The 24,637-nt window shown below is 39.0% G+C and overlaps 1 long non-coding RNA gene across 2 annotated transcripts in view; it reads right to left on the bottom strand.

The window, feature by feature from the left end:
* The window catches only part of LOC133217295 (uncharacterized), a 78,681-nt gene that overhangs the window by 42,407 nt on the left and 11,637 nt on the right, over positions 1-24,637 (bottom strand). Inside the window, exon 2 of one of the 2 annotated variants that reach the window (XR_009726849.1) lies at positions 4,119-4,244. The exons of the other annotated variant lie outside the window; for it this stretch is intronic. This is a non-coding gene — a long non-coding RNA (uncharacterized LOC133217295). The remainder of the gene's footprint in view (positions 1-4,118; positions 4,245-24,637) is intronic. 2 annotated transcript variants of the gene reach the window in all.

Raw genomic sequence — 24,637 nt, 5'->3', positions numbered from 1 at the left:
TGTTGCTAGATGGGTAGAAACAAAATATGGCATCCTTTTACACACAGGAGATACATGTCCTGGTATTCCATAATCTACACTAGAAATGTATCTGATGTAACATCAGTAAATATGAGATTTGTGGTCTACAGATTGCATTTAGACAAGCAGATATAGAAGCAAAGTAAAGGTGGGCTTTTAATGGGGTTTGTGGCATCTTGGAATTACATTCTGTGTACTGTGTGTCTGAACTTGAAACTTTTAATGTAGTATTAGCATACTCTTTGTTTCAAAGCAAGAGCCGACCTGTAACTGGTAACATTCAGGAGACATTTATACACCCTCTTGCAACACGCACAGATAAAACTTACACAAGTATAATAAAGTGTCTAAGATTCTTACGCATACATACATCAAAACTGAGTGCTGCAGAAAAGACACGTATGGTTAAGAGAATAAATTCTTTCAAATGCCATAGATTCTTATATTAGAATGAAAATATTGCATGTTGCCTGTACAAGATACTAACTTCATAGTGTTTTAAATATACACAAATATTTCACCACTTTCTTAATTCAAAAGGTTTCTGCCTTTTTATATTTCCCAGTTATTAAAGTGAACCAACTACTTATGAAAGGTTACACACTGCCAGCACTTTTCACATGGGACCAAGGACTGCGCTCTTTACCTCATTAAGCATCAGTATTGTTTATTTGGATGTGTGTGGCGAAAAAAAATAGCAGTAATTTGGGCTAGATTTGAGTTTAAAGGTACTTTTCACAGGCCGAGATGTTTCTGTGGTGCATCCTGGCAGTGAATCCCAGTCTGAGTATAGATGAATGACACACTTACTTTGCCCTCTCTTTTTCTATGGAAGGTAGTTGATGCAGTCCAAATTCTAGCCCTGGGCTGGTACAGATGTCTGATCAACAGAGTAAAACATGTTATTCTCTACCTCTTCCAAGGAAGAAGCAGCCAGCCTCATGGAAACATCACACAGATTCCATCCACACCACAACTGCAACAGCAAAATCTTGCAGGGGTGTGCTGACAGCACCAAAGCACACACAGTTTTAAGCATGTAAACTAATGAGGCCTATCACAGTACTCTGCTACATGAGATACTACAAAGGTATTCAGATGATATCGAAAAATTCTTCAAACCATCTCATCAGCATGCCACGATTTCTGCACAGAGACACTAATATGAGAGTTATTCAAGCTCCAGCTGAATTCATCCTTTAGTATTTTACTTACAATTTCCACAAAACTGATAGTTTTACTAGCACTTTTTTTTTTCATCACTAAATAGACTGACATGATATCAGTCTCCTGTGAACTATGAAAGAGTAACAAGCTCTATTTCTTCTGGCATGGGCTACCTTCTAAATGTCTCTGGCTATTATATGCAACAGCACACACACAAAGCACATCTTCATTAGACCCCAAACTATGCACCAAAGCTACATTTAGGATCACAGAAAAAAACGCAGCTGCTTCAGAAACAAAAGATACATTGCTATGGTAGGAAATACAATGCAGACAATGCTGAGAGATGGAGAAAAAGAAGTCAGTGGGGTTAAATTAAAAGTTCAGTCCAAATGCTTAGCCTTGTGAATGCAGTTGTCTGTCAGACAAAGAGCACAGCTCCCAATACTGCCAGTCATTTACCGTAGAAAACTACAAAGTTGCTTTTTGAACTGGTCAGAGCCCAGGAGATTTCCCATGAAATGAAAAGCAGAATGAAGAAATGCCAAGGAGGCAGTGAACTGTTTAAAGATCTTTCTGTTTTAAAAAGAGAAAGAGATGGGGAGAGAAAGCAAGAGAGTCAGATTGAGAAAGAACTTTTAAACTAAAAAAAGGCCAGAAAATAAATACAATTTTAAATAATTTCTTATGTGCAAACATTCCAATTGGTCTTGAGCACAAGGTAATCTCCTAAGTACTGCCAAACAGAGCTCACAGTGAAAGCATATCCCAAGTTTTATTGCAATTCCTTAAATTTTATGGAGGCAGTTAAGAGATGTGAAGCAAAAAAGGTATTCTCTTAGTCTTTTATGACAGGCTTCACAAATCGTTTTTTTCTAAAGTAATAGCTGTACCTATTTCCTACTGTATACAGTAATGATGCCTAGCAAATAGTTACTTCAGTAACGTCAATTGTAAACCAGGATTCTTTATATTTTATATCTGAATTGGTCTCCAAAGATATTGCCAGCATTACATCCCTGACATTTTCTTGGCCATATAGAAAATTGGTGATGGGTAGGCATATCAGGCTGCTGTACCTCTAGAATTATTGCAAAAGACTTAGCAGGAATCGGGGGGGGGGGGAGGGAAACAAACTGTAAGGGGAAAAAAAACTATTTAATCCAGAAATACATGCAGAGAGATAGCTCGGGATTTGGAGGAATGATATAAGATTTATTCCTTCTCTTATATTTAGCTAGTCATTAGAGAGAAAAATGTTTCTAGAATATATTTACAGAACATAAAATCAAAGCAGAGGTGCATAGCAAATCCAAACAAAAGGAGAAAGCATTTGCTACTCAGATCTCTATCTCTGTGAGGAAGAGACACTCTGTTCCAGGGTGTGTGTGCCAGATGAATGTTAATCTTCATTTTAAGATATCTGGCCAAGTTTTCTTACAGGTGCCTCAAATAACAAGACGCTAATTTGCATACACAGCACCATACACAGGCATTCAGGCTAGGATTTCCATAAGGTCAAACAAGGAAGATGCCAACTTCTGAACCTCAGCAAGAAGCGGATGCTTAACTTATCTAGGTGTCTTGGCAGATCCAGTCTGGGGACATCAGTAACCCTGAATGCTAGTATTTCGGTTATGTATGACAATAAAACATTAGAGAGGGCATGTTTGAAAAGGTGGTTGTAGAGTTCATCATTAGCCTTTCCAAGTTTTCCATTATTACTTCTACAATTATTCAACAGCTAGCTATATTTTAATTAGCTATAAAAAAATGCATCAGTCTTCATGAGGGTATTTTGTTTAGAAATTGAAACCTGCATCGTTTCATTTTAGAAAGCTTTTCACATCAAAACTTTTTAGAGAGTTTTTCACATCAAAACTTTTTAGAGAGTTTTTCACATCAAAACCAGAGTAAATCTCTCAATTGTAGCAGCGATAGTGATTCTGGGACACAAGAATGTAAAGAACAGCTGTATCATACTGAATCTATGCCATACCATCAACTCTACCACTGGCCAGTAACACTCTGCCTACAGCAGAGTGGAAGAAAATAAACATTTACCTACAATACCATCCCAGCTTCCTGCAGTTTATTGAGGCAGAAGTAAGAGCTTTCAGTTAAGCAGACCTCCTTGGATTTTCTTCCATGAATCTGTCAACTGCTCCATAAAACCATAAAAATATTCAGCATCTTGTGGTGATGACTTTCTTGACTGAATTACACATTACACACACAAGTTCCCCTTTTTGCTGTGAAACTAACACCTTCTAATTTCATTTGAGGTCTCCTATGTCTTACACTGGAAAGGACAATGAACTCTACTCACCTTATTTACGTCAGGCTTTATGGACTTCTAGCATGTTGTCCCTTAGTCAACTTTTCTCCAGGCTAAACAGCGTTATTATCCTTAAGTTTTTCATATTATGGAAAATATTGAATACACATGATTATCTTTGTTATTCATCTCTCTTTTTAATATATTTTACATTTTATTTGGGATGGAGGAACCAGAATTGTTTAAAGCTGTCAAGATCCAAGCCTAATGTGGATTTATACAGTGGTATAATAGCATTTTCTCAAAATTTCAAAGACAGCTTGCTTTCATCATATAATAAAAATATAGAAAGCATCAGGACTTAGAATTCTGTATCTTTAAGTGGATTTAGACAATATTTTAAAATATCCTTGCTGTCCTAAGGGCAATCTTATTTTCATATATATCCAAGAGAACCTACAAATCAGTACAATCCAATAACTAACAGAGATTGACGTGCAATACTTCCTGTTATATTCGTAAGGTGACAGTCACAGTAGCTGCTAGTAATTCTGTCAAATTTTTAAGTGATGAGATAACACAATGATCAGCACATTAGAAGAACACATATAAAATCAGGTAGAAGACTGTAATAACTTAATGTACTCTTTACCTGTCCAGTGCTGAGGTGAAACATGGGAGTGGTACAAACAACCACTTCTCCTTTTGAGGAAACAGAGTTAATCAACTTGATCCAAGTTTACAAGGTCCACCAATAAATTCCCCTTGTATTGAAGCCCTGCACCAGACAGATGGCAAAAAAAAAACAGTTCTCAGTTTGGTTCTTTCAGATACTTGCATAGCAGAAACAAATGTTATATGACTGTGATTGGCTGTGCTCTATAGCAGTCCAGGCTAACAGCAAAGTGGATAATGCTTCATGCTGAGGTTGTTTGGCTGTGAACCTGATGGCATGACAACCTGATGAAAGCTGTTATATCTCCTCTTTCAAGTCTGGTGGCAGAAAACTACACCTTCCTCCTTGAATGTTGTAAAAGTGTTATCAGGTTGAATGGGATATTCCATTGCATAAGCAAAAGATGTGCATCTTCTCTTCCCTGGATCCCTTCCTCACAGCAAAGTGTCTGCTGAATTGTGTGCTGACAGGTCTCTTCAGACCGAAATGGGGACATGACAAAAGTTGTTCCCTCCTCTTTAACATCATCCTTTAGTTATCAAACCTTCAGCAAACTGCAGCAGGAATAACCAACGGACTTAAAGCTTTATGCTGCAGGGAAAAGAAAGTTGCACTAACATATACATGCATATGGTGTTCATACATTTATAACAGGCTGCCAGCTGGTCTGCAAGAAGTACCACTAGACCATGATGTTCCAGGTTGCAAGGTCAGCCAACAAATATCCTGGGAACTACTCCTTAACACTGCAGAAAATCAAAGGGAAAATTAACTGGCATTTTTCAGATCCTATGAGCTGTTCAAACTCATTTTATGTTGGGACATAAATCATTCCTTCCTGTAAAGAACACCTATGGTGCCAATTTCCTACCAACACTATACAGAGACAAGAAGCAAGTACCTGGAACTAGACATATATGACTTGGCTGAGCAGACTACATGCAATAAAACTGAACTGATTCCTAAGAGTGTTTTAGTTATTGTATATACTGCCTTTAATCACTTCACAGTCTTTCTTCCAATAATTTAATATAAATTCAGAGGTTTATAGGACTTAAAAAAGAAAAGCTAAGATTAAGATTAGCAGTAGGAGAATGTTTTCTAGAGAAAGGAATGTCAGGCTATATAGCAGGATGTTCTCACTCAGATATCTAACAAATAAGGACTTTTTTTGGTTAAAGTATTGTACTGGAACTGAGAATACTTATGGTCAATCGGTCAGCTTCCTGCATGACATAAGCCTACTCAGTGAATGACTTTTTTTCAATTCTTGCCAGTGAAGACAATAATAGCTAATTTTTCTCAATTGTGCTTATTCAGACAAGAAGCCTTTTGAGGCAGAGACTCTACCCTCATGCATGTAAAGCACCTACTGCAAAAGAACTCTGATAATTTGTGTTGCTGTAGTAGGAGTAATTGTAAGTATTATTTCCTCCAGGTATTACTCTGTGCTTTTAAAGTAAACCCCTGGACCTACAGGATGCTATGTAGTTGCCACTAGAGGCAGGGTAAAACTGTATAAAAAAAGATGCCCTGAGGTAATACGACTATGAAGAAATTTATGCCTTCACACTGTATATGACTGGAACATGTCTTGGAAAGATATTCAGTTCATTTAAGCATAGAATTATCCCTAATTAACCATCAACTTTGTGCTAACAAATACCACCTAATTAAATAAAATTATTCTGTAAATAGCTGTAAGAACTGTTGTGGCTAAGACAATAAGATTCAGGCTAAGACAGCAGAGAAAAACTCTCTTTGAATGATGATTATTGTATGAAGACATTATATGCAAAGGTATCATGGTTACATGGGACTTCTCTCTATACCTTAAAAAGGATGAAAGGAAGTCCTAAAAATTTACCCTCTTTTAAAGTGTAGTCCTTGCCCTATAATATTTACCCTTCTAAGTTACAATCAGCCAATGCTCTTTTTTGATCCTAAATAAAATTCAAGAAAATCTTACTCTGAACAGTAACTATTATGAAATAAGTTCTTGCCAATCAGTACAATACAGGAGTGAAAATTTTTCAAGAGACTGACCTATTACTGTCTTCTATATGTAGAAAATTAAATAAATGAGATAAAGTATCTCCAACAAAAGAATGAAAACAGAAGGGAAAATGGATTCTTAAAATACATCAGCATGATTTTAGGTATGACTCAGCTGCCTTTTCTTCTTTTATTTTTTTTTTTTTTTTTACTCTCTATGTGGAAGGCCAATCCCTTTAATTATCTCTGAAAAGTCAGATGGTCAGGTGGTATAAAATCCTGTCATCTATATTTAGAAGACTCAGAAAATGTCCTGTATAGATATTCTCTTGTCATCAGCACAATCATGCAGGGCTCTGGAATGTACCTGCAACATCAGTCAAAACTTCAAGAGAAAACAGTAAGATGAAGTAAGATGGAAAATAAAAGATAGAAAACTATTTTCAAAACTGTATATTATATGGAATGATTTAATAATGTCAATGATTTGCAAGAGTTTCATAACCATTTGTACAGAAGAATCACGGTATTTTGGCCAGCATCCAGAGGACTGAAATTAAAATACACCTGATAAGTGGTCAGCGAATTTGTTTATCAAGCATACGATATATTATTGAGAACTGACTTTTACATCTTTATATTTAATGATCTTTAGTTCTCCCAATTCATTTCAGAAGCCTAGTATAAACCATACTCATAGAAAATATTTTCCTTGTGAATTATCACTAGCTGATCCCAAAATCTGGATCTGGGATTTCTGTCCCATTGCTTCAGTTGCTTTTCAACTTCTGTGATTGACTATTTCATCAGAAATTATATAAGCTACAAATTGGATCTAAAAAGCGTAAGATCATACCATGTTTTTGGAAACTATTCCTTAAATAACCCCTCACTGGGATATTCTATGTGATGTGAGCTTATGATACTATTTTAGATTGTAAGTTGTGAACTGAACTTCAGCGATAGGCAATGTTTGGAATAAGAACAAAATTATGGCCTGTCACTACAAAATGACATTGTGTTATCAAGTAATATCTGGCAAGATGAAGCAGTTGGTTGGGGATCTACTTTTGATATTCATCCAAAGTGAAGAAAATCATATCTGCTCCGACTGGTTGAAAATTGTTTTGAGCAATTTATCAGACTACTGATGCCAAAGTTAGCATTGTGAAGTACAGACCGAGATGGAAATTTTGGTCTGGGAGACAAACTTTAATTTCAGTATTAAGAAAATATAACATTAACACACATTGCTGTAATTTAGACAGCTGTCAAATTAGTTGTGCCATGAAAGGAGCTTTGAGAGACATTAAAGTGCCAAGACTCTTCACGGGTTGATGATGCACCAAGTATGCCTAGCAATGTAAAGTGTAACTTGGTGTAAACTAATGCTGTTTGTTTCATTTGAATGGCCCTCTCACTGGAAATAGTTGACATACACAATCAAAACTTGCCATCAGCGAAGTTGCTTCACCTGTGACTTATCCAGCTGACTAGACCTTTCTGTTAGTATTTTATATATTTTTAAAAGAAAATAGTGCAATACTCTCCCTGTGCAAACAAAGCACCACTACAAATAGTGACCTGATAATCAACAGAACAAAAGAATATGCGGAGTCACACACACACTCCTGCCCAAAGCTGGTCAAATCTTTGAGGTTAGATTGGTCCACTTGCATCAGACATATAACCCAATGGTAGTTTGGATAAAATTCTGGTCAACATAAATATGCAAATTTACATCAGTTGGAGGCTGGGTTAATTTCTATCACTAGTGAAAAATGAGATGATGTGAAATAGATTAAAAAAAATATTACACTGAATGAGGTGTTCTCATTCTCATGTTTTGCCCTTCACATTTTCACTGGAAACATCTCAGAAATTAACAGCTATAGATAGAATGATAAACATATACAAACCATAAACTATCAGAAGTCGGTACACAGAGAAATCGATTACACTCAATGCCTCCTATTTTTGAGATACACTTTTAAGTTTGACATCTTACAATATCCACCAGTGCATTCTTTTATTTCATGACTAGAATGAGAAGCGGCTCCTCCATGCTTGAATCAACTTCCTATAAACTATTTTAGAGCATAAACTACAACACACCTTTTCTTCAGATTAGCCAAAAATGTCTTTTAATATTTATTGAGATTAAACAGTACTTAAGAAACTTTATCCAACCTGGAAGTCAACGGAGTTCCATCCAATCCATCAATCATATGATAACTATAAATTTTACTTGTTCTAATCTCAATTTCTGATCTATAAAATGATGTCTTAATGAATTCTTATTGATTGCCAACAATGGGTTTTTATTAAAGGAGTTTATTTTCAGTGTGCCTTTAATTTTCAGTGGTCTCATACACTGCAGGGACATTGAGCACTCTGAAATCCCCAGTTGCTTTTTTCTTTCTAGGCCAGTCCTGTAGTGATGTTCTAAGGAAAAGCTGAGAGTGGTTTAAAAGACAGAACATTTTTCTCTGTTATTCAGGCTTTGATTTTTGTCTGCTCAGTAGAATTACTAATATGGCTTGATTCACATATGTTTTGAGGAGTAAAACATCAGAGTTCAGAGTCCAGGCACAAAAGATTAACACAAACTATTTGTATTGAGCTCTTTCTGTAGGCACCAGGCACTGCGGGGCATTTTGTTCTCAACAGTTTTTAGAACCTGTTTCTAGATATATGTCTATATATGTATTTCAAAATATCTAATGCTTTCTGGTGTTTCACTGACTTCAAATTTCACAGGGGACTCTTTTCTTCCCCCCAAAACAGTATATTATAGATAGATGGATCTGTGTAAGTACTGGAAGAGGACAACAGGGGCTTGCATGAGAATTTAGTTGAAGCTAATCTTCAGTCTTATACCCCAGGTCTCTAACTGTCCTATGTGCTACACATCACTACACAAAGGGATACTAAGGGACAATTGATGAACCATTACCAGATCTAGAGGATCTGCTAATGCTTGTATTCCTTTCTTTTTGTAGAGGGGACAGGTGTCACTTATTGACCTGGAGAAGATTTATAAAGCACCACCTCAAAATAGAGCAGGAATTTATTTTTTCCATTCCTGCCCACTATTTGGCCTAACACTGAACATTGGACTTGACTCAAAACTTTAAAATAGACAACTACTTTTAGCAACAAAGAATTCTCAAATCACTAGGTTCTGAGTAGATTATAGACTAGTAATCAGAATCAAAAGGAAGAAACCAATGATTTCCTACTCTGCACTACGTTCCAGTTTAAATCTGCAGTCAAATACAGTTAATTTATCAGAGCATGCTGGGCTGTGCAGGTGAAGCAAAATGCCATCAACTATAGACTTTGTAGACAAAGTCATAGCTAGGAAATTTTAGAAAAATAGTGTCTGAGAAGCAGCAGAAAAATCAAGCAATGGGGATTGGATTTCTTTTTTATGGGACAGATGATGAAGAAAAGTGGCACAGGAGAAACATGCAATTACAAACCATGCACTTTGCATAACAAAGGCCTACATTTTCCTTAGAGTGAGGATGTCAGTCAAAGCTCATTCACCAATAACATATGATAAGTCAACTGTATAACTTTATTTCTTAAGTAAATTGAGGTAATATAGGTAAGAATATACCTTATTTGTTTTCCTCTGATCAAAATCACCAGAAGATGTAGATGTATTAGCAAAATAAGACATGAGAAGGATTACTTTCAGTTTGTAAGACCTCCCTTCCATCTCCCATACCTGCAAGGATCTAGGATGGGCAGGAATTTGTGAAACAGAAGAATTCTAGTGTTACTGTCAACTCTTCTCTGTCCTCTCCAGTTCTTCTATCATGTGGGCAACTCTTTGCAATCCTGCTGCCTTTTCAGTACAGCCAACTTCCTGCCAGAAGAGCTCCAGGGCCAAGGCCAGGGCTTCTGCCTGAATACAATAAACAACATGAAAAGTTTTAGCCTGTAGTCTGAGATAGTTCATAGGAGGAAATACCCATTGTTCTCACTGACAGAAGAGCTAGCTCTCAGTGCCTCAGACTGAACCAACTTGTTTACTCTGAAACAAATTTTGAGAATAATTCACTTCAGGAGCTACTCTGCCTATGTAATACTGACAAGTCCACATAGATTTGGCTTCCTCCACCCTCATATTAAGGACATGCAACGCAAATTCTTTGGGCCACATTGCAAACTAAGAACTGCAATGGCTGTCACACAGCCCTTATGCTGTTTCTTGAAATCCGAAATGGGAGAAAAATCAGGATGTTTCCTGGAATCCAGAAGAGACAAAGTCCAAGGGTCCTGCAGGATAGGCTAATCCTGAGAAGAGCATGCTCAAGGTACTCTGTACAGTATGGTAGGCCTTCTAAAATGCTGAAGGAACATAGGTTTTTGGAAAAGACTTGGTATGTACACGTGATTCCCTGAAAGGCCAGGGCAGACAGTACTCTCTTGGCCACTATCTGCATCTGCCAAAGCCTGTCACAGTGCTCACATAACTCACAACATATCAGAAATCAAGGCAGCATCTGGTTGCAATACACAAACAGGATTTAGGAAGCGAAAAAGACTATCTGGATGATCCCCATAGTCATTATGCATTTCTGCAAGGTCAGACAGGCACAGTATGACCTAGAGACATTAACTTTTTGCCAGCTGTTCTCTCATTCCACAAAAATAATCTTGCTTTAATCTTATTTGCAAGATTCTGATAAGAGAACCATTTATCATCCACTTTAAATGAATAAATCTCATTTAAAAATCATTGTAATGCAGCATGTATGTGATCTATACTGTTAACTTAGCACTGCAAAAGCTGGCAGGCCTAAAATTAGATCATCCAGCTGCATATGGATATGGGGAAGCAAGACTGAACACCACAATGTCCCTCTGCTTCACTCTGCTCTATGGTGGTGAAGAAAAATGAAATCAGAGCTTGTACTGTACTTGTACTGTACTGTACTTGTGTACAGCAGGGAGCAGGATCTTTGCATATTTCATTATTTTCAAAGGCATTTCAGGGCCTTCCTGAAACACAAGGAAAAGATGCCTTGGAATACAAAAGATCACTGCAGAAGTCAGTAGCGTACATGTGTGTATGGTGGTGATTGTGAGTTGTCTGTCTGAGAAGGTTAACTCTTGTCTGTGTTACAGCCTTGTTTCATTTGTGCATACAGCTCAGCCACATTTTTTAGGAGCTATGGGATATAAGGGGGATTTTTGTTGGGGTTTAAGTGTCATGAGTTTTAAGAGAGTTTATGCATTGGACTTGTCAGCCTTAACAATGTTGCTGTGAAGTGGCATGTCAAATGAATTACATGGCAGGATCTGAAGACTACTAGATCCATGGATTGCTGAGCATAAGGGTTCAGACGACAGAAGAATGAATTTCCTGATAAACATAAGGGAAGAAGCAGCACTGCAGGTCCATTAGTACATCCAGATATGAGCCAGATACAGCAGTCTGCCAAGTGTCAGTACTGCAGAGACTCCATCAAATCCCTGACAAATCATTAGGCACATCTTTTCAAAGTAAGCAGGTTCTTGATTATACAACTGCACAGTCAACCCAGACTCAAACACTTTTGATTAACTTTCAAGCACATGCAGTGTGAATCATTTAACAGTCACTATTTTATTTTCTGACATGACTATTTAGTTTGTTATGAGAATATTAGGAACACAATAAAATTACTCAGGTGTATCTCTTTGCGTCTAGCAGGTACCTGTATTTCACTATACACCTAGTGTACAGTTTCATTTTTTGGTAAGTACACCTATTCCTTTTGCCCCTGATAAAATAATTTTACTGTTCAACAAAATACCTGCAATGCTCTGTACAACACTGTTATTCTGAAAAACAAGGGTGCCAAAGCAACTCATGGTAACTTTTCACTCCAGACACTCTAACTTTATACACAAATCTAGCATGCAATACAGACATACTTTCAGCTATGTTTTCTTGTGTGTTTAGTCTTGGTCTGGTGACAGTAACAGTTTAGTTTTTTACTGTGTTTACACCAAATAGAATGCTTGTCAGTAAAAGTGAGGTTTTCTGAGCGTGGGTAGTACAAGGGGTACAAATTCTCAGCACAGTAGCCACTCAATTTTAATTCCCCTTGCAAGCACTCTGCACAAAGAAGGAGGCAGCCTTCTCCATCTCGCATAAGCCAACTCATATTAAGTGTGCTCATATTGAATGGTCTCACAGACACAGCATGGCATACCTATTGCACTTTATACTCATAGCCTTCACACTAACTTCTCATATAGACAAACTCTAAGAGACACCACATATGGACTAGAAAGGAGAAAAATAACATAACAGATTATTCACAAACCAGATAAGAACAGGTCTATGCAATAAAGCTTGAGAGATCTACCGTCTTGTATAACTCCTGATAATCTACTTATGCCGTTACATGGTTGTTAGCAAATCTCCAGACAAAAGTTGATCTAAAAAAACTTTAAAAAAATAATAATAATGCAGGTCTAGGGTCTTGCCGATAGCCCACATACATCATCAAAAAAGATTTCATAAAATCTAGAGATTCAAGGAATGAGACAAAAAAATGAGCAGCATGTTTACCTTCAGCTTCAACATGGGATGAATGTTATTTACTTTCTTATTAGCTTCACTGAATCCAAAATAGCACTTCTGAGACATGGTCAAGATCGTGCTCCATCTTACTGCTAAGGAAATGGTACACACGGTCAGAACTTGTGTCTTGTGGAGATTTTACTTTTTAGCTGTATTGCTACAGCTTCTGGTAGCGTAATGCTTCATAAAGAAAATACTAAAATGGCTTCAAGAAGAAAATAGTATTTCTTTCACCTCTGATATAGATAATTGAAATTTATCTCATACAAATAAATTGATTGGAGGGAAAGTGAAGGAGTAAAGACTAGAAAGAAAACAAAACTTCATGAAGTGCCAAAATCTTGGCATGTGCAAGTAAGATCATTTACTATTCTACAGTGCATAAAAGGAAGCTCAGACTAATCAAAAAATCAACGTCATGAATGCAACAAAAACAAAAACAAGAAGTGCTCAAGCATTCAAGCCTACTGGGCAGGGTGTGAAGACATAGTAATAAATATTTTCCTATTATTTTGTCTTTATGTTCAATTACAGGCTTTTTATTATGACCATCCAAACCCAACAAAAATGTTGCAGATAAAAGTTTAAGATCCTGAAAGACTTAGAAGCATAAAAGACCAACCTATTTCAGAAAATCTTTCTGAAGTGATCTTTTAATGATGCATCAAATTTCTGTGTACTGCTGAAACCTAGCAATTAGTCAACTTAAGAACTTAACTGACAAAAATGGGAATGTCATGATGCCAAGTAGTGTTGACACCAAGAACACAAATATCAGTATGATAGGCTTTGTAGTTCTGTTATTAATATTCCAATCAGTCTTTCTGGACTATTGCACGTAGGTCTACAGGTCAGTTCATACGTGTGGCATACAAGGCACAGACTCCAGCTGTGGTGCAGCCAGAGACATTTACTGAGTGAGCTTACAGGCTTTTACAGTATTCTGCCTAGCCATCATCAGCCAATGGCTTTACTGATCATGCGCCTTTTCAGCCAATCGTGTTACCGTTCATGTGCCTTTGCTTAAGCAACTGTTTTTCCAGATAAGGCAAGTGCTTGCCCAGACATGTTCTAACATGTTCTTTCTGCTGCTACAAACATCACAAGTGTTTGCCTGGACATGTTTTGAATAAGGCAAGTGCTTGGCCAAAGACATTCTACCTAAGGCAAGTGCTTGTACAAAGATGTTCTGCTGCTGTGAACATTGTTAGTTCCCGTTCTCCTTGACCACACATTCTGTGTCCCCTTGGCCCACAAACATGACCATGTGTAAGATGAAAAAGAATATATTTGTAAATCAAAACCATAATAATTTACAAGTGTTTGGCTAAAAGGCATCTGTGTTTTCTTTTACTGATCAAGACCACTTAAAGGAGCTCCAGGCTTCTCTATACTCTAACATAAAAAGCTCTGCTCCCAATTCTTAGTTTTAATAAATTATACTCTAGGAGAAAGCAAGTATCCACGTAGGGAAAAAAAATAAAATTCTGAAGCCATGAACTACAGCTCTAACTTTAGGTACTGGTGCACGGATAGACTCCACAACTTGTTAAAGTTGTAAAGTAGGTATGCTTTATTCAGCGCTGAGGCACATGGGGGGTAGCTCCTCCCGAGGCATGTGCACCTTTACATTTATGTTTCCCCTTTACATTTATCCTCTGAAGTTATACATAGGCATGAGGTTGCACAACACACCTACATATATTCACGTCCAACCCCCGCTTTGTATTATAATGAGCTAAGAAGTCTTTTGTGCCTGCGCAGTGCCTCGAGTGGTCATGGGCGAGGGTCTCAAGATGAAGTAAATGAGTCTTCCTCGAGCCTGAACTTTTCACCTTTAGTCGTTACGCATGCTCCCTGGAGGCTTGGTCATTGTCCAAAGCACAGAGCCAATTTCAGTCCAAACAACGGGAATCAAGTCACAGTCCTTACCTCTTAACAACAGCCACATCTTTATATCTTGTTCTAGCATATACAGCAAGTACAGTAAGCATGAACAAGTAGTAACATTGTTAATCAAGTGGTTTGATCTATCCCTCTGTACATTGCAAGTACGATAAGCATAAGCAAGCAGTAACACTTAAGCAAGCAGCTTGACCTACCCCCCCGTACATTGGTTAATCCTTCGCATCAGACCCCCCTTTTCAATCAAGTTAGTAAATTCTTTTACTAATACATAGGTTCTTTTTCTAGTGAGTTTCTATAAAAGGTACCTCTTCGAGCTTAAAGAAGTTAGAGCTGCTATTTGTTGTAACATTCTCTAATTTCAAATGGACAGCACAATAGAGAATATAAAATTTATTCCTACTAATATTGAAAGAACAACTATAGGGTGAAGAAGTGTATTTAGAACACCAGTTGCAGTAGGTGACCACTCAAAAAGTATATTCAATAGTTGATGGGATACAACTGGTGCTAAGTATGTAAAGTCACACCTGATAATTTTGATAAAGTTATAAAAGTTGGAAAAATTTCTAACAGTGATAATTTCATCATCATCTACCTTCACAGAAACATAAGCAGTTTTGAAACAAATACAGTCCTGGACAATACATACAAGTATAGTTTTTTAAGTATTGTCTGGATGGACTTCAAAATGACAGATGCCTTGTTCTGTATTGAGGCATATGTCCTTAGCATCAATTGTGTTTTTTCTTGAGCTTTTACAGTTCTAGTTGGAAAGGCTTCTGGCCAACCTGAAAAGGTATCCATTAATACCAACAAATACCTACACCCCCCTTTTCTTGACAGTTCCGTGGAGTCAATTTGTTATTGTTCTCCTGACCTGTCACCCCTCCCAGTCTGGCCTATCTTTGGCCTAGGGTTGTTTTTGGAATTTGTTTGGAGGCAGAGATTGTATTATTGAGTTACTTGTTGGATAGTAACATACAGGTTTCTAGCCATAATTTTGCTTATTAAATGTCTATGCAAGGTATCCACCCCCCTCCAGTGTGGGGTTTTTTCTTTTGATGTTCACTCCTTACTAGGGACCATAATAAAGAGGCGGGGACAATTATTTTTTCCTGTGCTGTGCTAGCCCACCCTTCCTCATTGAATGTTCTGCCTTGGTCTGTGATTAATTTCTGATTTTCCTTATTATAATTTGGCTTACCTTCCAGGGAAATTTTTCCCGTCAGGAATTAAGGGCCCCTTTAGTTGTTAACTCACCTTTTGCCGCTCCTTTTGCCTCTCTGTCCGCCACCTCATTTCCCTTCTCCAATTCTGAGCTCACGTTCTGGTGTGCCTTGATGTGTATAATTGCTACCTTTTCAGGCAGTTGGACCATTTCCAACAGTTGCACTATTTCTTGTGCATGTTTGACATTTTTTCCTTGTGAGTTCAATAGTCCTCTTTCTTTCCAAATTGTTCCATGTGTATGCACAATCCCAAATGCATATCTTGAGTCTGTATAGTCCTTTTGCTATTTCTAAGGCTCTAGTCAGAGCAATTAGTTCAACTTTTTTGTGCAGAGGTGTTTATTGGCAAAGGTCCAGATTCTATTACCTTTCTGCAGCTGGTAACTGCATATCCAGCATGTCGTTTTCTACTGACGACATAGCTGCTTCCGTCAGTAAACCAGGTTTCTGCATCATCCAAAGGGGTATCCTTCAGGTCTGGACGGCTTGAGTACGTGGCCTCAATGTTTTTCAGGCAATCATGGTGTACTGGTTCTCCTTTGTTTCCACTGAGGAAAGAAGCTGGGTTGTCAATGTTAGTCACCACTATGTCTACATCATCTTGTTCTACTATGACAGTTTGATATTTCAGGAACCTCTGAGGGGAAAGCTAGGGTCCGCCTTTCACTTCCAGCACTGCAGACACTATATGGGACACTAGCACTGTCATTTTCTGGCTCATGGTAAGTTTGCGTACTTCTTGGATCAATGGGTCTCAGGCATCCGGGCCATCCTTTAGACACTGCATCTAACTGCTTGGACAGTTCGTTGGTATGGACCGAAGTTCTGTGCCAGTATCCCCAGGGCAATCTCTTGTTTATCATGGGAGAATAGAAAGAATGGTTTACTCACGTCTGGAAGTCCTAGAGCTGGAGCTGACATGAGATCATTCTTCAGCTGGTGGAAGGCTTGAGTGGCTTCTTTTGTCCACTGAAGATTCTCACTGTCTTTTACATCCACAGATTTGCTGCAATTTATGCAGACATGAACAAGCAGCCCAAAGCAAGGCTGTGCCTACACACGAGTTATTTCTCTTTAGACAGATCAGCAAGATTAAGCAACTTTCAGCAAGGTTATACCCTGAGGTGACTATATTGCTTCCAGCAGCCCCAGTAACTCCTGGGTCCTAGACATATCCTTATGGCATCCTTAGTGATCTCATTACAGTATTGGCCCGTTCGATTAGTTAAATAATATTCAGGCTATTGCACCTTAGGGCTGCATTACACTACTTGGGTTGTTTGGAAATCAGAAACTGAAAGCATGCAGTAGTCCTCATGTTGTACTTTCTCATTGAAATGGCCAAGGTTTCCTTTGGAATGAAAAGCTTTTCTTCTCTTGGGATTACTTAATTCAGCTGTCAGATGGCTGACATGACCACAGAGCAGGGGAAAGATCTAGATATTGGTGGGGACAAGTCAGCATAAGTCAGCAGGGCAGGATACAGCAGTCATCTAAAATGATTGCCAGCCACTGGATTAGACAATGTTCCAGTTGATACAGAAAGGCAAAAATTAGTTAAAATCCAGATGCCACTTAGCCTCAAGGCAAGACCTTCAGAAAAGACCTCCTCCAAAGAAGAAAATGTTGAAAAGAAAACCAGTTCAAACCTGCCACAAAAATCAGGTTAAGTTACATATGCTCTAAGAATCAATAGGACTGGAATAATTTGGGTTCTAAGCCTGCACTCCATTCCCTGTGCTCAAGCTTTTAAGTGAGGACATCCCTTGAAAATAAATGGCACTCCACAAAGGCAGGCACCTTCCCATGTGACTTCAAGATTGAACAGAAAGAGCATAAAATGCAAGTGATCCAAAATGTATGATATAGTGAAAGTAAACTACCTTTTTTGAGGGGGGAGAGACATGTTTGTTTTCTTGCCAACTTACATGACTTCAAGACTGATAAGCAACTAAAGAACCTAATGTAATTAGGGAACTAAATAGCCTAATAGCAAATGCATCTTAAATGAAGTTGAATGCAGAATAATGGAAGGACAAGATTAACTCCCTGCATATTCTGATGGCTTGTACCCTTAACCACTTAGAAAAAAGAATTAGACATCTTTTCAAAAAGCACAATGTCCAGTGGCAGTATAAAAACCCCAAATAACTTTTCAGCCTTCATTAAGGAACAGATAACAAGCAATATAGAAAATATCAAAGTGCCATTATATTAGATCACTGGTATAATCACATTTCGGTCTGGTCATCCATTTTCACAAAAAAAAAAAAAAAAAAGATGAGAAATAGTAAGGGACAGAGAAGGGCAATTAAAAAAAATTAGAAACACGGCAATATTTCCATACTGGAACAGATTAAAAACAAAGAAAAATAAAGATTATAACTCTTGTTTGGAAAGAAACAAAACACCATCCTGGGAATACAAAATATCTATAAAATAAATAATGTATAGAAAAATGCAACATAAGATCCTAGCTGATAATGAAATATACTAGAAGAGATTTTTTAAACTGATAAAACATATGAAACTCAGTTCCACGAGATACTATTGAAATAAAGAGTTCAGTAGGATTAAAAAGGGGAGTTATTGCTGCAAGTACATGAAAGTCTCCATCTGAAGCCAAAAACACATTTCAGTTATACCAACCTGCTTGCTTTCACATATTATTGCATATAGGGATATTACTGTAAACTTGTTCATGAAAGACTAGATTTTAATCTTTCTCTAAAATGTGTGGTATTGGATACTGCTGGTCCTTGGAAATGGAGTTCTAGGTGGATGTTGAGTCTGACCAATTGCAGCAACTTGTTTTACTTTTGAAAGTGAATAACATAATATTTCCACTAATAAATTAGTAAATAAACACTTAAGAAATTGACCATTTACTTGGGGGGGGGGGGGGCAGAAACTGAATACAGCAAATAACAATCCAGGAAATTATTTATAAAAGAGGGTAATAAACAAACAACATCAAAAACAAATCAAACCCCAAGTACCAGGAGCGTGATACATAGCAATAGAAGATCTTGTTGCTTTGAATTGCTTAGAACAAATAACTTTTGCCAATCTGTTCCAGAGCTACAAATAATGAAAACTTCTAAAATAATGCAATTTATAATTTCTGCAACTACAGGGCTTTAGCTAAATGTTACAAAGGCTAATAATTTCTCATGCTTCCCCAGCCAAGGGTGGCAGTTATCTCACCCATAACTGAGCTACTGCTTCAGAAAGTGAAGTACATTCTGGAGGTGTTCAACTTTTTATTAAAGATCAAGACAAGGTTTAATGATTCCAGGTTTTTTCCCCCCTTTTGGCTAGTAGTAAGAAGTTTCACATAGTATAATTGAAATAAATGAGATATTAAACCCTAAAAGTCAAGGGAATATATAATTAAAAAGTAATTACAGATCACTAGCTACTGGCTAGGACATAGTCTTATAGGTCTCAAAAGCCACATCATCAAAGTAATTCATTTCTGTCTGTCCTTTGTTTATAAAGTACTAGCATTACTGAACTATGTCTGCTTTGATTATTCCACAGAAACCACCTAATATAGAGGTTTGAGCTTTCCAAGCTCATTTGACAGAGGTTCACAGCTCAGACTCAAACCAAGGTCTCTGAGAAAAAAAATGCAGTTATTTATCCACTAAAGCTATCTACTGGAAAATCAATACCTCAGATGTAATGAGTTGTAAGACAAGTAAATTAGAGTACAGATTACTCTGTCAATTGGAACACATAACTTTTCTCTGTAATTAAGTATTTCATATATGGTGCATTGCATTTGGCAGTGGTTGCTTTGTCTAATTACTGTACATTCTATTTTAAGTGAACAAGAAACTCCCTGAAGTACCTTGGCTTCCACTTCCAAAGGTGCATGAGCCAAAACAGAGCTTCTGGAGTAACCAGAAAATTTTCCTGCCCTAGCATGAGCTGGCACTGGAAATAAAGTGTGCTGTATAGTTAATGTGCCTGTCCTTCCTCACTTCAGCCCTACTACTGATATGAAAACAGTTAATTTATACCAGTTCTGATCATCACTTGTCCTAGTCACAGGGACAGTGTGAACATGGAAGGCAACACAAAAAATTGTATTGCAAATCCATAAGCCAAGGAAATATTTCTGTTTACAAATGCAGCTAAGAATATACAATTACTTCTTCTTGTTCTTACAACATCCATTGTCTGAGAGTGTGCAAAGTCTGTTCAGGTTTGCAGATGGTGGAGGCCTCTAAAACCTGTTACACCTGTACTGACTGACACAGGAGCATGCTGTGACTTCAGGGCATGGACATAGAACAGAACAGAACAGGATAGGATAGGATAGGATAGGATAGGATAGGATAGGATAGGATAGACCAGAATATACTAGAATAGAATAGTTAGGGTTGGAAAGGACCTTAAGATCATCAAGTTCCAACCCCCCTGCCATGGGCAGGGACACCTCGCTCTAAACCATATCAACCAAGGCCTTGTTCAACCTGGCCTTGAACACTGCCAGGGATGGAGCATTCACAACCTCCCTGGGCAACCTATTCCAGTGCCTCACCACCCTAACAGGAAAGAATTTCCTCGTTATATCCAATCTAAACTTCCTCTGTTTAAGTTTTAACCCATTGCCCCTTGTCCTATCACTACAGTCCCTAATGAAGAGTCCCTCCCCAGCATCCCTATAGGCCCCCTTCAGATACTGGAAGGCTGCTATGAGGTCTCCATGCAGCCTTGTCTTCTCCAGGCTGAACAGCCCCAACTTTCTCAGCCTATCTTCATATGGGAGGTGCTCCAGTCCCCTGATCATCCTCGTGGCCCTCCTCTGGACTTGTTCCAACAGTTCCATGTTCTTTTTATGTTGAGGACACCAGAACTGCACACAATACTCCAAGTGAGGTCTCACAAGAGCACAGTAGAGGGGCAGGATCACCTCCTTCGACCTGCTGGTCACGTTCCTTTTGATGCAGCCCAGGACACGGTTGGCTTTCTGGGCTGCAAGCGCACACTGAAGCTGGCTCATATTCATTTTCTCATCAACCAGCACCCCCAAGTCCTTCTCCGCAGGGCTGCTCTGAATCTCTTCTCTGCCCAGCCTGTAGCTGTGTCTGGGATTGCTCCAACCCAGGTGTAGGACCTTGCACTTGGCATGGTTAAACTTCATGAGGTTGGCATCAGCCCACCTCACAAGTGTGTTGAGGTCCCTCTGGATGGCATTCCTTCCCTCCAGTGTATCAACCCAACCACACAGCTTGGTGTCATCAGCAAACTTGCTGAGGGCGCACTCAATCCCACTGTCCATGTCACTGACAAAGATGTTGAACAAGACCGGACCCAACACCAATCCCTGAGGGACACCACTCGTTACTAGTCTCCAGCTGGACATTGAGCCATTGACCACAACTCTTTGTGTGCGGCCATACAGCCAGTTCTTTATCCACCGAGTGGTCCATTCATCAAATTGATGTCTCTCCAATTTAGAGACAAGAATGTCCTGTGGGACAGTGTCAAACACTTTACACAAATCCAGGTAGATGACATCAACTGCTCTACCGCTGTCCATATGCAAGCAACATCAACTTTGGAAGCGGAAGACCTTGGGGTGGGATCCTGGACAAACCAGGTTAAGGACAATAGAAAGGGCTTCTTCAAATACATAGCAAATAAAACTAACACAAGAGGCAATATAGGCCCACTGCTGAACGAGGTGGGTGCCCTGGAGACAGAGGATATAAAGAAGGCAGAGGTGCTGAATGACTTCTTTGCCTCTGTCTTTACTCCTGCAGACTCTCCCCGGGGGCCCCAGATTCCTATTGCCCCAGAAGGACTCAGGACAAAGGAGGAGTTTGCTTTGGTAGATGAGGATTGGGTTAGGGATCACCTATGCAATCTGGACATCTATAAATCGATGGGTCTGGATGGAATGCACCCACGGGTGCTGAGGGAGCTGGCGGAGGTCATTGCTGGGCCACTCTCCATCATCTTTGGTAAGTCGTGGGAAACGGGAGGTGTGCCTGAGGATTGGAGGATGGCAAATGTCACACCAGTCTATAAGAAGGGTAAGAAGGAGGACCCAGGTAATTATAGACCGGTCAGCCTTACCTCCATCCCTGGAAAGGTGATGGAACAACTTATTCTTGACTCCATTTCTAGGCATATCAAGGATGAGGGAGTTATTAAGAACAGCCAACATGGTTTTATGAGGGGGAAGCCATGTTTGACCAACCTTATAGCCTTCTATGAGGAAGTTACTAGGTGGAGGGATGGTGGTAGAGCAGTAGATGTGGTTTTTCTTGATTTCAGTAAGGCATTTGATACTGTCTCCCACAGCATTCTCATAGATAAGCTAAGGAAGTGTGGGCTTGACAATCAGGTAGTGAGGTGGATCAAGAACTGGTTGGAAGGAAGAAGGCAGAGAGTTGTGGTCAATGGTGCAGAATCTAGCTGGAGGTGTGTGACTAGTGGAGTGCCTCAGGGGTCGGTGCTGGGACCAGTGCTGTTTAATATTTTCATCAACGACCTGGATGAGGGAACCGAGTGTACTCTCAGCAAGTTCGCTGATGACACTAAACTGGGAGGAATGGCTGACACACCAGAAGGCTGTGCTGCCATTCAGCGAGACCTGGACAGGCTGGAGAGTTGGGTGGGGAGAAATTTGATGAAATTCCACAAGGGCAAGTGTAGAGTCTTGCATCTGGGGAAGAGCAACCCCATGTACCAGTACAGGTTGGGGACTGACCTGCTGGAAAGTAGCAAAGGTGAAAGGGACCTGGGGGTCCTGGTGGATAGGAAGATGAACATGAGCCAGCAATGTGCCCTTGTGGCCAAGAAGGCAAATGGCATCCTGGGGTGCATTAGAAAGGGTGTGGTTAGTAGGTCAAGAGAGGTTCTCCTCCCCCTCTATTCTGCCTTGGTTAGGCCGCATCTGGAATATTGCGTCCAGTTCTGGGCCCCTCAGTTCAAGAAGGACAGGGAACTGCTTGAAAGAGTCCAGCACAGAGCCACAAAGAAGATTAAGGGAGTGGAACACCTCCCTTATGAGGAGAGGCTGAAAGAGCTGGGTCTCTTCAGCTTGGAGGAGACTGAGGGGTGACCTCATCAATGTTTACAAATATGTAACGGGTGGGTGTCAGGATGATGGAACTAGGCTTTTTTCAGTGATATCCAGTGATAGGACAAGGGGCAATGGGTGTAAACTGGAGCATAGAAGGTTCCACGTTAACATCAGGAAGAACTTCTTTACTGTGAGAGTGACAGAGCACTAGAACAGGCTGCCCAGGGGGGTTGTGGAGTCTCCCACATTGGAGATATTCAAGGTCCGCCTGGACAAGTTCCTGTGTGATGTACTCTAGGTTACCCTGCTTTTGCAGGGGCGTTGGACCAGATGATCTCTTGAGGTCCTTTCCAACCCTTGGGATTCTGTGATTCTGAATGCTCGAGAAGCCTATACTATAGCCAGACCCTCATACACTGCTGAAGATAAAGGAAGAGTTTGGAGTTGTCCATGTTACAACTGTAGCATGAAGAATCATCAATAGTCTGAGACTTGAGAGCTCTTAAGTTGTACAAATCTCTGTTCACAGGATGGACATACCAGAAAGGATGTCAGTACCTGCATCTCAAGAGTATGCCTGCAGACTTACAGATATGAGTAGTGCCTGAAATCTTAGATTCAAGAAAGTTTGGTTCTGTTCAACTAGCTCTAATAAGATTTAAACACAGAAGGCTGATAAATACTATGTTTGCACTTGAAGAGATCTGAGACTTACACCTGTTTTTTAAAAAAGGGTCTATGAGACTGCACATGCATAGTTGTGGAGGATTATATATCAGAAGGGCCTACTGGAAATCCCACATTGACACATATGTACTGATTTTATTTTATTTTTTTTGTTTCGAGAGATTTCATATTATTCTGTGATTTGCAGGTTCCGTGTATAGAAAGTTTTGCTCACTCTAAGAGTAAAGAAAGGACTGTGTTGTCTGTAGTTCCAAAGAACATCTTTGTGGACAGAGATGAAAAGTTCACTGCTTTATGTTGTTCATTTGTTCTTCAGCTCATTCCTTTTCACTGCTGCATCTGATCCACTACCCAGAGAAATCAAAGGAAGATTTTTCTGATCAGTACACTCTGTTGGTGTCAGATACAATCAAAGACTGGGAGTTCATTACATTTCAAAGTGCTGGGATTTAGAGATAGATCAGATCAAATTGGCTAGGGGAAACTACCACGAATCAACATTTAAAGTGCACTGCCTTTTTCTTAAGTAAAACTTGGCCTGTTGTCAAGGAAGGAAACTTTTCATATTTTGATACTCACTTTCTCATTTCAAACAAAGTCACATAAAAAGCCCCATGTACATATGAAACTATAGTTAGCCGTTTGGATTCTCTGTTAAGTGGGAATTATTATGATTTCTTTATTTAACATGCACTGCAGAATGATACTTTATTTCCAAGGAACCAGAAATTATTCTAGACCAAAGTCCTCTTGTACCACCAATAATACAGAAGACAATTTATGGAAGTATGAGATATACTTACCTTCATTTCTAAGTTCATTTTACATTACCTGACTAATGTAATGAAGTCATAGTGTTAATTAGATAACACCATTTCCCATCTTCAAAAACCTTTACCAAACATTTTCTAGGCATGTAGGTGGTAGCTCAGGGTACCTCCTTCAGGCCTACCTACACTGTGCAATGAAATAACACACAAGAGACCCTAGGTGGTGAATCTAAAAGGCACAACAGAGCTCTGTGTGGCAACTCTCTCAGGGC

Source organism: Neopsephotus bourkii, unplaced genomic scaffold (assembly GCF_033783945.1).
Source record: "Neopsephotus bourkii isolate Nb327-2 ecotype Australia unplaced genomic scaffold, CSIRO-AGI_Nbou_v1 NB_1132, whole genome shotgun sequence".
In the NCBI taxonomy this organism is placed as follows: domain Eukaryota; kingdom Metazoa; phylum Chordata; class Aves; order Psittaciformes; family Psittacidae; genus Neopsephotus; species Neopsephotus bourkii.
Note: the sequence above shows the minus strand (reverse complement) of the source record. Positions and strands in the feature narration are given on the sequence as shown.